Source organism: Stomoxys calcitrans, chromosome 4, assembly GCF_963082655.1.
Source record: "Stomoxys calcitrans chromosome 4, idStoCalc2.1, whole genome shotgun sequence".
Lineage (NCBI taxonomy): Eukaryota > Metazoa > Arthropoda > Insecta > Diptera > Muscidae > Stomoxys > Stomoxys calcitrans.
The window spans coordinates 63,549,553-63,560,027 of NC_081555.1; the positions used below are offsets into that span (position 1 = coordinate 63,549,553).

General features: G+C 36.0%; 1 pseudogene; it reads left to right on the top strand.

The window, feature by feature from the left end:
* Window positions 1–1,287: 1,287 nt before the first annotated feature.
* LOC106091053 (histone H3.3A-like) lies at window positions 1,288–9,777 on the top strand (annotated as a pseudogene).
* Window positions 9,778–10,475: the final 698 nt, after the last annotated feature.

The following is a 10,475-nucleotide window of genomic DNA, read 5'->3' on the forward strand; positions in this document are numbered from 1 at the left end:
ACAAGACTTATTTTTTGCATTTGAAGCAGGATAATAAATACCGTAATAGGTCAATCCTTATTTTTCAAATATTTTGAAATTAGCTTAGATTGATTTTTGAAAATATATTTGTATTGTAGCACTTCATTACATTAAACAGGTAAAGCGTTCATTTAAAATAATACAACAATGACAATTGGGAAAAAATAGCAAAAAGAATTGCTGAAAAATTTTTAAAAAATGAATGAGTTATAGTCGGTATGAGTGTTTGAAGAATCTTGAAACAAACAAAAGGGTCCGCATTCGAACATTTACTTGAAAAGAATGACTTATTGGAACGGACCGTTACCAGCAGCCACCCATCAGTCGCCAAGCGGGAAAGCTCCCCTCAAACAAATTAGCCGCCAAAGCCGTTCGTAAATCAGCATCCTCTACCGGTGGTGTAAAAAACCCCATCATTATCGTCCGGTACCAGGGCTCTGCGTGAATTCGTCGATGTCAAATAGCAAAAGAATTGATGATCCGCCTTTCCAGAACTTGCTTCATGAAATCGCTTAGGATATCACGACCTATTTGCATTTCTAGTCGGCAGCTATTGGTTATCTTCAGGAAGCCTATTTGATTGGTTTGGTTGAAAATGCAAACTTGAGCGATATCCAGACAAGCTTGTCTCCGTTATGCTAAAACAAATCCAATTGGCCCGCCGCTTTCAACACGAATATGCTTATGCAACATACAGCAGCATCATAGTTTTGAACATATTGTTTGAACGGTTTTTTCCAAATGTGATCAAATACAAAATCAATGGAGAAGGGCAAACTTTTTCATATTTTTAGTATACAAAACCCTTCTGTATAAAGCTATATCTGACTTGCTTAATTTTTTTTTTTTTGAAAAAAAAAAACATTCATTATATAACTTACTCTCTTAAATATAAGACAATTAAAAATTAAGTGTCAAAGATAATAACATTTTCTTTCATTAACACATTAATTTGTATAAAGTGATCTCCATTTGAAAATTTGCAACCCAAACAAAATATTTTTCAACCAATCCGTAATAGGTACTTTATCCCTTCCTCGTGCATACTATTCACATCTAAACTAACAAAAGCTGACTAATGTTAAAAGATTACTTAAAACAGGTAAAACGTTCATCTAAAATAATACAACAATGATAGTTGGTAAAAAATAGCGAAAATAATTGCTGAAATGAATGAGTTGTAGTCGGTATAAGTGTTTGAAGAATCTCGAAACAAACAAAAAGGTCCGCATTCGAACATTTACTTGAAAACAATCACTTATTGGAATGGACCATTCCCAGGAGACTGCCTGACAGTCTACAAGTGGAAAAGCTCTCCTTAAACAAATTTGTGCACCAAAGCCGTTCGTAAATCAGCATCCTCATCCGGTGGTGTAAAGAAACCCCATCATTATCGTCCGGTACCAGGGCTCTGCGTGAATTTGTCGATGTCAAATATCGAATGAATTGATGATCTGCAAGTTGCCTTTCCAGAGCTTGCTTCATGAAATCGCTTAGGATATCACGACCTATTTGCGTTTCTAGTCGGCAACTATTGGTGATCTTCAGGAATCCTCCGAAGCCTACGTGATAGGTTTGGTTGAAAATACAAACTTGAGCGATGTCCGTGACAAGCGTGTCTCCGTTATGCTAAAAGACATCCAATTGGCCCGCCGCTTTCGACATGAATATGCTTATGCACCATACAGCAGCAACAAGAATATAAAAATTAAATTTGTTATACATATAATGAGTATCTCTCTTAATGATTTATCACTTTTATTAATAACCATATTCAAAAATTTTGAAGGTTTATTAAAAAAATAATACAAAGAATTTCAAGCAACTGTTTTGGGAAAACTTTTGATTTACATATATGTATATAAAAAAAATAAGAAAGACCATGTTATACAAGGATATAAGAAATAATAATTATATGACGTTAAAAGAAAAACAACAAAATACACAAAGGCGATGATTAAATAATCAAATTTAAATGATTAAATAAAATAAATTAAATAAAGAATTAAAGTAAGAATTTCGCATTAAATTCGTGTATGTTGAATGATAGCATTTCAAGTCAAAGGATTAATGTTCAACAAACGTACTTCATTGTCATATATATTTTTAAATAACTTTGTTAACTATGCAAAAAAAAAACAGTTTGAGTTATTGACTTTGAAACAAACCTTGCTGATAATGAGATTCGACGAAAGGTCTCATCGGCAGCAAGTTGTATCTCCAAATCAAAAACTTTTCTGTGCCAGAAACTTACTAAGCCACCAAATTAGGCTGGTCAGAACATTCCTGCTTAGGCAACGACAACAGGTTAGCGATTAGCTCTGCTTGGCGATCCTGTCGATATAAATTTGAGCCTACATGGAGTCGGCTTCACATGTTCCATCCAATATAGTTTCAACCACTCAAAAAAGTGATCCTATGATACAGTTAAAATGAACTAATTTTCATTAAAATTAAACTTCATATAGCTCTAAAGAAATTTTTATTCAATTTAAATTTTTGTTGGTGTTTAAAATAGCGATGTCATATCAGATTCCGGTTACTTTAACTTGACCAAAATAATTTTTTCCTCACTTTGTCCTTATGGCTAACAATCCTGTATACAAATTTAACTCTTGAAGTGTTGTGTGAATAAAATTTTTGAAAGTGAATTAAATGTAGAATTATTTAGCAAAATAAAGGAGACTTATTAAGGAAAGTTTTAAATGCAAAATTGACGCATTTTTATATCAACTACCGCGACGTCGTTAAGCTATTTTTCCCAATTTTTGTATTCGGATTAAAGCTTGGAATGGTTTATATATCAACCGTTTTCAACTAGTATTTTTCTAAATGCTAAAACCCAACCCACCTGAAGTGTGGCAATATGGACCATATTCGATACATTCGCTTTTTATAGGCTTAAATGTTTAATCTGGAGATCTAAAAATTTTTTCCAAACTTTAGCAAAATCGGACTTTCGATATGCATTTCAGGAGCTGAAATTTTCAATTCTACGGGGGGTTTGAATAAATTTTCTTATCAAACCTCTATATAGTAAAAGGAACCTCAAGTGATTTCAAATCTTAAAACACAACTCAATAATTTATCGCCTCGAAGAATATGCAAAGATTCTTCGGCAAATCTTTTCCGATATTATAGGTTTTTTTTTTTTTTTTTTTGAAAAAAATTATTTTATATTTGACAAGTCTTAAGACGGTCTATTCATAAATTGTATTTTTTTAATTATTTATTTTTAACTATTTTTCCAAATGTGTTAAAATATGAAGACAATGGCGAAAGCCAAACTTGTTCATATTTTAAGTACAGCGGTCAAAAAAAGTATTCATCATTCAATGTTTTTTTTTTAATAAGTCTACAAAAGACAATTGGAATAAAAACATATTAAACTAATGATGCAGTAGTGCTTGTGTGATATATATGTACACAATTTCATTGTTTTTTAAGAAAAAAATAGTATTTATTGGAACAAAAAGGGCCATTTTACAGCTGAACACAAAAAATTAAACAAAAAAAGTATTCATCATGGCAAAAAAACAAAAAAATAAATAACATAATTTAAAAAAATTAATACTTTGTTATTCGACCACCGCGTCTTATAACTTCTTTTAAACGGTTTGACATCGGTTGGACTAATTTAGCGGTTATATTTTGGTCTATTTTAGTCCATTCCTCCATTATCACCTGTTGCATTTGACTCTTGCTCGAAAAATTGCGCGTTCTCAATTTGCGTTCGAGATGTTCCCAAAGATGTTCAATTGGGTTCAAGTCGGGACTTTGAGGAGGAGTTTTAATGACTTTGGGGCAGTTATACAGCATCCACATCTTGGTATTTAAAGCAGAATGTTTGGGGTCATTATCTTGATAATATTGAAAGTTATTACCAAGCCCAAGTTTTACAGCACTATCTTTTAAATTCCTCTTTAAAATGTCAATGTAATACTTATGATCCATTACTCCATTAATAATTTCAAGATTTCCCGCTCCTGAAGCCGCCATACACCCCCAAACCATTAAACCACCTCCACCATGTTTTACAGTAGCAACTGTGTTTCGTTCTTCAAGCTCTGTATTTGGTTTTCTGTACACTATGACCTTTCCATCGCACCCAAAAAGATTAAACTTGAGAGCAAGTCTGCAAAAATTACTGTTTTCCAAAATGATTCGGGCTGTTTTACATACATTTTTGCGAAGTTTAGCCTTTTCACTCGGTTTATTTTATTTATAAAGGGCTTCTTACGTGCAGTTCTTCCTCTGTAACTATGCCTTTTGAGTGTATTTCGAATTGTTTGTGTAGTAACTTCCTTCCCTAAATATTCCATAGTGTTTTTACGAAGAATGGTCGCATTTGTCTTCGGAGTTTTCTGAACTTGCCGCACTAGCCAACGCACATCTCCAACTGAAAGTGCTTTTGGTCGACCAGATCTTGGTTTATTGTCAACAGTTTTCGTTTCTGTCCACTTTCTGATGATGGATTGTATAGTAGATCGTGGTCTATTTAATATTTCACTGATAGTTTTTTGAGTTAAACCATACCTGTGGTGTTTTATTATCAAAACTTTTACCTCATCAGAAACCTCGTTTTGCTTACGACCCATTTTGACAAAAACTATATTTTCAATGAAATTAAATATTTGCTGTCAAGGGCAAAGCCTCCTTTACTAAATAAAACAGAAAAGGGGGATTCCCAAATAATATTTGAATTTGACTTTGATGATAGCACATCAATGATGAATACTTTTTTATACCCTCCACCATAAGATGGGGGGTATACTAGTTTCGTCATTCTGTTTGTAACTACTCGAAATATTCGTCTGAGACCCCATAAAGTATATATATTCTTGATCGTCGTGACATTTTATGTCGATCTAGCCATGTCCGTCCGTCCGTCCGTCTGTCTGTCGAAAGCACGCTAACTTCCGAAGGAGTAAAGCTAGCCGCTTGAAATTTTGCACAAATACTTCTTATTAGTGTAGGTCGGTTGGTATTGTAAATGGGCCATATCGGTCTTCTTGAGCCTCTAGAGTGCGCAATTCTTATCCGATTGGGATGAAATTTTGCACGACGTGTTTTGTTATGATATCCAACAACTGTACCAAGTATGGTTCAAATCGGTTCATAACCTGATATAGCTGCCATATAAACCGATCTTGGGTCTTGACTTCTTGAGCCTTTAGCGTGCGCAATTCTTATCCGATCAGAATGAAATTTTGCATGAGGTGTTTTGTTATGATATCCAACAACTGTGTCAAGTATGGTTGAAATCGGTCCATAACCTGATATAGCTGCCATATAAACCGATCTTGGGTCTTGACTTCTTGAGCCTCTAGAGTGCGCAATTCTTATCCGATTGAAATGAAATTTTGCACGACGGGTTTTGTTATTATATCCAACAACTGTGCCAAGTATGGTTCAAATCGGTCTATAACCTGATATAGCTGCCATATAAACCGATCTGGGGTCTTGACTTCTTGAGCCTCTAGAGGGCGCAATTCTTATCCGAATGTAATGGAATTTCGCACGACATGTTTTGTTATGATACCCAACAACTGTGCCAAGTATGGTTTAAATCGGTCCATAACCTGATATAGCTGCCATATAAACCGATCTTGGGTCTTGACTTCATGAGCCTCTAGAGGGCACAATTCTTATCCGATTTGAATGAATTTTTGCACGAAGTATTTCGTTATTATATCCAACAACTGTGCCAAGTATGGTTGAAATCGGTCCATTACCTGATATAGCTGTCATATAAACAGATCTGGGGATTTGACTTCTTGAGCTTTTAGAGGGCGCAATTCCTATCCGATTTGGCTGAAATTTTGCATGACGTATTTTATTTTCACTTTCAACAACTGTGTCAAATAAGGTTCAAATCGGTTCATAACCTGATATAGCTGCCATATAAACCGATCTGGGATCTTGACTTCTTGACCCCTAGAGGTCGCAATTATTATCCGATATGCCTGAAATTTTGTACGACGGATCCTCTCATGACCATCAACAAACGTGTTTATTATGGTCTGAATCGGTCTATAGCCCAATACAGATCCCATATAAATCTTTCTCTCTATTTTACTTCGTGAGCCCCAATGGGCGCAATTCTTATACGAATTGGCTGAAATTTTACACAGGTCTCCAACATATAATTTAATTGTGGTCCGAACCGGACCATATCTTGATATCGTTTTAATAACAGAGCAACTCTTTTCTTATATCCTTTTTTGCCTAAGAAGAGATGCCGGGAAAAGAACTCGACAAATGCGATCCATGGTGGAGGGTATATAAGATTCGGCCCGGCCGAACTTAGCACGCTTTTACTTGTTTGTTCTGTTTTTGGTGTTATTATATAAAATTGCATTTTTTGCGCTAATTAAATTTATTTTAAAACGTATTACGAAAAATAAACTATTGCATAAAACTGCATTATTTGTTTACTTTAAATTTTCTTCAATTACCCAAAATAAGTGAATTTATTATCAATTTTACTAATGATGAATACTTTTTTTTGACCGCTGTACATGCTCTGACGTCTGAATATACCCAACCGTAAAAGGTCTCGAGGACACGATCTTCCTTAGCCTAGAGGCCTCAAATGTATCCTCCACGGAGCTGCAAAATACTACGCAGGATTTGTTCTGAGCCTTTCTCAGCTCGCCCTTATATTTTCTTAGCTCAGTCTTATAAAGTTTAATTTTTTAGCTGTTATCTTTTTGACAACATAGGTTTAATTGGTCTATAATTTAACCATAATCGTCTTACAAACGAACAACGCTTGCAGATTATTGAATTATATTATCAAAATTCGTACTCTGTTAAGAAATTTCATCGCGCGCTTCTTCCATTTTACGACGAAGTTCATTTTTGGCTCCATGAGTACGTAACTAAGCAGAATTGTCGATTTTGGAGTGAAGATCAGCCAGAAGCATTGCAAGAGCTACCAATGCATCCGGAAAAGTCACAGTTTGGTGCGGTTTATGGATTGGTGGCATCATTGGACCGTATTGATGATGCGAATCGTAACTGAGAATGGAGAATGGCTACCGTGAGATGATATCCAACTTTTTTTTGCCCAAAATGAAGGGTTAATTTGCCATTTAATGACATGGGTTAATTTGCATGACTATGTTAAAGTTCATGGAAGTCAACATTGAAGAATTTATACGTGGTATACAGGCCGAAATGTTGGAAAGAGAATGCCAAAATTGGACTATGCGGATGGACCCTTTCAGACGCAGTCACGGTCAACATGTGCAGGAAATAATCTTCAAATTTAAATTATATAGACCGTACTATTGATTCAAATAAAGATTTCATTCATTTTTAGAAATTTTATGTATTTGTTTTTAAAAAAACTTTCTCTTAAAAAATAACCCCTTAGATGTGTGGTGCTCTTATGGCTTTTGCTCTGTTGAAGAGTTTTCTGCAGTCCTTCCTTAGACCAACCAGCTTTGGGTCCACCATAGTGGTCGCTGTTTGCCCCTTGGCTTGGCACTAGGACATGCTGACACAATCGAGTCATTCAGTGCCTTCGTGATCCGCTTGCCCATCATGTCTATATTGTCCGCAGTTTCCTCTTTCTTTTCTGGTCTAGAAGGGATAGACGTGCAGAATTTGTGCCGAAATTTATCCCAATCCGCCTTTTTTCTGTCTAGCCGAGGGACCACTTCTGCAGTATTTTCTCCAAGGCTGAAACTAATATAGAGAAGCTGTGGTCATCCAACACTTCCTATTCAGAGAAGCTATGGTCAGCCAACACTTCCTATTCGTATATTCTTGCGCTTATATCTTCCGATATAAAGGTAATATCTAGTACTTCCTACCGCTCAGGGGCACATGAATCGGGCAGTAATCTGCCCACTGTTGCAAAGTGGGATGTACATAGAACAGTTGCGACATTTTATACCCTTCACCATTGCGCAGCGCATTGTAGTCATTATAAGGCCTTTAATCGCTGTGTCCGCTCGTCCATCTTGACCTCGAAAAACAAGTAAGGTTTGACTTATTCAACTGGTGAGAGTATGAGACCTTATATAGTTATTATATTTTTTATCGCTAGGACATTCTTTGTCGATTTGCCTATGTCTTCCTCCTGAAGTTCTTTTTAATTTGTGTTCGATTGTCAAATATAGCTTCCTTGATGGCCGAAGTTCCGATTAGACTTTTCAGCCGCTAGAGAGTACAGTTCTTATTTAATTTAGTTTAAATTTTACATGTAATGTTATGTTACGTATGTCTTTCAACGTCCATGCCAAAATTTTTTATTAAATTTAACATTTCGTGCCACGTTTAAAAAATTAACGGCAAGGCTGAACCTGTCTTGAATAACCGCAGTTACAACCCGTTGGAGTCTTGTCAGTTGTTTAGTTTGCATTCGGCCTCTCCCGCCGTGGCGAAAGAAATGCTTTTGTTACCTACCTGTGTTAAAAATGTCCCTCATGCATCTCAGTTGGCAGTATGCCTTCACAGCTGACATTTCAGCTGTCCGGTCCTAGTCTGGAACCTTGAGCAGCTCCTAATTAAACCCATTATCTTCTCGCAACTCCCTTAGATTTAGATTTATAAATATCAATCGCATCTATTACCCGAATTCGGCAACAGTGCCGATAATGGACGAGATCTGAATATATTTGTATATATAGACCGATTTCACGAATTACGGTCTAATGCCCATAAAAGCCCTTCGAAGTTTGAGTCGAAATTTATTACAGTGTGTTGTATTAGATCTGTACACTCAAAATTGAGCTTCCGATTTCTAACGACAATCTATTGGGCCAATGTTAAGCAAACTTGCGAATTTGTGATTAAAATCCGGAAGCACGATTTTATGTTAAGACTCGTAATTTATTGGGAAAAACTTTTGAAAATTTGTCGTAGGTTAAGATTGCGACAACCAAATTTACCCACCGCACTGTGCAGTTCGGACCATATTTCGATATAGCTGCCATATAGACCGATATCCATATTTACGGCCCTTAACAGAAATAAAGCCCCATTTATTACAAGATTTCGATGACATTTTGAGCAGTAAGTTGTGTTAAAACCCTTGATGTCCGTGCCGAGATTCATTGGACCATCCCGAATAAAAAAATTGATATGGTCACATCTAAATATATCGGGGATAAGACAAAGTTGGATCTAATTAGATCCAAATCGATCTGCCATATCCAATTATATATAATTATATCTGATGCTATATATTGGGTTGCCCAAAAAGTAATTGTGGATTTTTTAAAAGAAAGTAAATGCATTTTTAATAAGACTTAGAATGAACTTTAATCAAATATACTTTTTTTACACTTTTTTTCTAAAGCAAGCTAAAAGTAGCAGCTGATAACTGACAGAAGAAAGAATGCAATTACAGAGTCACAAACTGTGAAAAAATTTGTCAACTCCGACTATATGAAAAATCCGCAATTACTTTGTGGGCAACCCAATATAACTATATCTGGTAGTAGATATAATTAGATATGGGACCAGATATAATTATATCCGTTATATATAATTATATCCAAAGAGATATGCTACATATAACTATATCTGCCCTTGGGTATAATTATATCTGGCCTTAGATATCTTGGTCTATATTACCTTATGTATATTTTGCGCTACAAATAACCGAATTTTGTTCTTTCAGTTTTTTAACGTAGAAATGCTTATATGTTACTTATCTTTACATCTGCAGATTCCGCCAATTCATGGTTGTACATTGTTTCTCGTCCAAAGTTTTTCTTTCCCATGGACGCTTTTTGCTAAAAATTCATAATGAGATTCAAAACGAACAGCAGATGTTGCCCATAAAGGATACCAGCGCTTGACGTTTTACTCACTGTTTTAAATTTCATCGAAATCGGATGAAAAATGCTCCTTTTATGGACTCAATACTTATTTTCGGGGGATCAATCTATATGGCAGCTATATCCAGGCCGACTATCTGCCGCCCAATTTGGCCTGAAATTTCACAGCGTGCCTAAGACTTGCTTATACTTCGAAAGCCTGGCATGAGGCAAGGGCGGTATTTATACCCAAGCCCGGCAAGGCAAGTTATGCGATACCAAAGGCCTACAAACATATAAGCCTTACGTCCTTTCTACTTAAAACCATGGAACGTACGAACTTCTAAAATACAAACAGCATGCCTATGTCAAGGGAAGGTCGGTGGAGACTGCGCTGTACGAGTTTGTGCATAAAATTGAAGAATCCTTCGATGGCAAAACGTACACATTGGCGATTTGCATTGACATCGAGGGGGCGGACCGGGTCCTTAGAGACTGGATAAACCATATGCTAAGGAACAGGTGGATAAATTGTGTGTCCATGACGTAAATATTAGGGAGAAAGTGGCACAGGACACGACACAGGGGGGCATTTTATCGCCACTCTATGGATGACCACCATAAATGACCTATTACGGATGCTGACTGAGGAGGGATTTGAACCCGTCTGCTACTCAG